The following is a 4,201-nucleotide window of genomic DNA, read 5'->3' as shown; positions in this document are numbered from 1 at the left end:
TTACAAGGAATAAAAATCACATCCGAAACTAACACTACACGTTTCACTGTTTTCCTCTCAGCCAAGGACTCCGGAAAGGGCCAGGACAGAACCGGGTAAACACATTCCAAGACAAAGACAGAAAAATGACATCAGAAAACAGGTATAGGGGGATAGAGGACACAACAAATGATCCATCATGGGAGAGCAACACGGAAGAAAACAGATAAAGGGGATAAGAGACAGCAAGCGACCTCTCTTTCCACCACGGGAGGTCACAATACTCAACCCAAGACAAATAATGAAATAGGATAGATGTGAATATAAGTGTGTGTGTGAAGGGGTGTGGAACACAACAGTCAGCAGAAGATCATCGTGGAAAAGGAAACGGATATAAATAATAAAAGACATGGCAAGTGACTTCTCTTCCTACCGCGGGATGTCAGAAGACCAATGATGCAAGAGAATAGATGAAATTACAAGTGTTTATGGGATAGTCAACAAATTCTATTTACAATTGAAAGCACGCGAGACAAAGTAAGACAACGGAGATTAGTCCAAATAGGGAAAAGATGAAGATTCCAAAGCACACTTTTAGTGAAGTTGGAGATCAGCTGAAAGTCATCACGACACAAGACCAGGACCCCACTAAGAGGAACACACTCAAATGCTTACAATAAATATTATATTCAAAACAACAAATATAACAGAACACAATAGTGAGATGACCTACATGGAAAATACTATCATCTCCTGAAAACTATAGCACGCGTGTGAACAGATATAGAATGCAACCTCAACAGAAGAAGATCAAATTTCGTTTGGAAATTTTACGGCGCATGCAACAAATACATATCTTTTAAGCGCCAACAGAAAGACATAAATTGGAATAAAGCACACACACAAAAAAAAAAACAAGACAAAGGTGATATGATTATTTCAAACAAGGAACAGTAAAAAGATTCCAGGAACATTCTATGTGTTTAATTTGAGACACCTATATCCTACCAGGACACATGCTCAGGATCCCTCGGAGAGGATATTCTCAAATTTTACAATATATAGATATATATATATATATATATATATATATATATAATATATATATATATATATATATATATATATATATATATATATAATATATATATATAATATATATATATATATATATATATATATATATATATATATATATATATATATATATAATAGATGTCATGCTTTGAACGTTTAATGTTTGTTTTTTTTTCTTTTCTTTCTGTTGTTATTTGATTTTTTAAATTGAATACAAATCAGCATTGTATTGTCTTTATTGATTTTACCTTTGATCAAAAGGCAAAAGTCGAATTTTGTTACTTCATTTATTTTAAAACAGTTGAGCACACAGATTACCAGCTGATATGTCTAAAAATAAATACGATTGTTCTGATCGTAATAGTTACATTTTGCTCGTTGAACTGATGGTGCCTATGGTATTTTGTTAACCAATTAACTTTCTACCTCTAGTAAAACATGCTTTTAAAAATTTGGCCAGAAAACTCTTCCTTCACATATTCATCGAGGTGAGGTCCCAAGTTTGAGAGTTTTTGCCAAAAGAATTCATTTAAATCGATCGATATTTGAAGGACCAGTTTTCTGGCCAAATTTTTGAATTCATGGTTTTTTCAGAGTTTTACTGGTTAACACAATGAATATTAAAGGAAAAAAAAGGTGTCTTATGCAAATTATCAGTAGATGTATACACCATCATATCGTGTCCCTATCATAGCATGTTACTATACACATAATGCTACTCACAAGATTAATGCATGGCATGGAACGAAATCCACCAAGACATTCCTGGGGTCGACAAAATAAAATTACTTCTGACCACTATATTATTAAACTATAACAGCACAGTATCCACTAAGCACGCTCTAAGGGCTTTATAATGGGTCCCATGCCAACAGCAACAAGTAGGACGATAAATAACGCCGGTTAGGCATTAATACAATTATTTCGGACAGAAACAACGTTGTTAAGAGCCATGTACTCATTGTACACCTGAGTACGGTGAGAGAATGTGAGTAGAGAGCTTTTCTAAGGTTCAACTATACGCCGCTCAGAGTAGGAATCGAGCCCTGTGCCTTCCAATCTGAAGACCACCTAGTCAACCATCCAAAACTAATAATGATAGGACCACACAACAATAACAGTGAAATGATTAACAATGGAATAAAATATCTCTTTAAAAGGGTACTATACATTTGACAGTCTCCCTCCCAGCTAAAGATTTCGGACATAACCAATCTCAATCCAGAAAAAGGGTTTCATGGCGCTTGCAAAACATTTAGGTTATATCAGCGCCAGTAATAAAAAAAAGGAAAGAAATGGGATAGTGAAAAAATTAAAGTATCCAAGAAATTCCAAAAGCATACCATCAATGTACCTAAAAGTCTCATTCAAATGTTTAAAAGATATTTCAACACAAAAATGTAACGATCAGTCCATAAAAGAGAGAGGATTTACAATGAAAATCCTTGCATACTTTTGACTATTTCCCTCTCAGCCAAGGATTCTGGAGAGGATCAGGACAGAACCAAGTAAACCCATTCCAAGACAAAGGCAAGGACAGAAAGCAACTCATAAAACATATATGTATAGGGGATAGAAGACACAGCAAGTGACCTGTTCACCATGAAAAGGGAAAGAGATAAGAGATAAAAGACAGTGAGTGACCGCTCTTTCCACCATGGGAGGTCAGAAGACCCCATCCGGGGAAAAATAAAGAAATAGGAAAGATGAGAACGGACGTGGAACACAACAGCCAGCTGGAGAAGCACAATTCTCCTCCCCCCCCCCCCATTTCCCCATCCTAAAGAATTCAAGAATGAAAAATTGAACACGTGAATCTTTAAATTCAAATCTAAGAAAACAATGTTGATTTCTCAATTTTAATACAGCATCCATATTCGTGTACATCAATAGTATGAAAAAATAGCAACAATAAACGAAGGCAAATTAAAAAGTTGACAAAGGTTCCTCAAGACGGCTTTTAAAATGTCAACGCTGGTATGGAGAAATGTATTAAGATCAAATATAGGATCCCTTTGAATCCATAAAATCTCAATAGAGAGTGGTTTGTAATAAGATTGACGTATCAAAATATTGGAAACCAGTACTTAGTTTGATTTCCTCTCTTTTTAATTTTGTCTTCAGAGGTTAGATGAGAAATACGTATTCAATTTTAGTTGAATGAAAATGTATTTATACCCCAGTGCTTCAGCCAAGAAAATATTCAACTTTTAATTCATACAACATGTTTGGTAATAATTGTTTTTTGTTCATTTATTATTTACGGCATCAAAATTTTTATATCTATTAATGTTTTGAGTTGACAAGTCACCGATTTGTGTCATAACATGACCAAAAAAAAAAAGAATATAAATACAGATATAATGTTGAAAAGTTACAACATATTCATAGTCGACAACTCAGAGTCCAGTGACCAGCTGCATTTAGCTAGAGCTTCAGATTCAATAATTGTTTTTTGATTTTAAGGGTTGTACGGCGCTTGCAACAGATTCAATAAAGATCCGGATAAGAATCCTCATTTTGCTATTATTTAAAAAGCCATACCTATGTTTATCAAGGCATAAGTGGGTAGCTAAGTCACATTCAAATTGGCAAAAAGTACATTGTAATATGATCCACATATAGCAACCAAACTATTCTCACCAAAATACAGGAAAACCTGCAGAAACGGGAATTAATTTGGATTCCAAAGTCGATTCACGATTCAAATTAGGGAATAAATAAAAATTGAGTTCTTTTACTTCAGGAAGTGATGTTGAATTTGATTTAAACTGATTTATGTAATAATCTGATAATTGAATTTATTCACAAGTGATACAAAATTAAGGCGAAAGAAATATCTTTCTTTTATTTGCGGGAGTTAAGCTCTAAAAAAATCAATGAGATAACATATTTGTCACAAACACAATTAGACGTCTATAAACACATATTTACATATCACGAATTAAAATTTTATGTAAGAGTGAGGCAGTTATTCTATAAGTTCTATGTGTAATAACCATTTCGATGGTGCCAAAAAATATAACAAAAGACAGAAAAAGAAATGTTCGAAATATTGATAGTGGTGATTTCTTAAAAAGATGCCTAACATAATGCCACATCTAACTGCAGTATAATTTTATTTTTCAAAAATACAATATATGAC

This window comes from Berghia stephanieae, chromosome 1 (genome assembly GCF_034508935.2).
Source record: "Berghia stephanieae isolate SIO BIC M18660-M18661 chromosome 1, UCSD_Bste_1.3, whole genome shotgun sequence".
Lineage (NCBI taxonomy): Eukaryota > Metazoa > Mollusca > Gastropoda > Nudibranchia > Aeolidiidae > Berghia > Berghia stephanieae.
Note: the sequence above shows the minus strand (reverse complement) of the source record.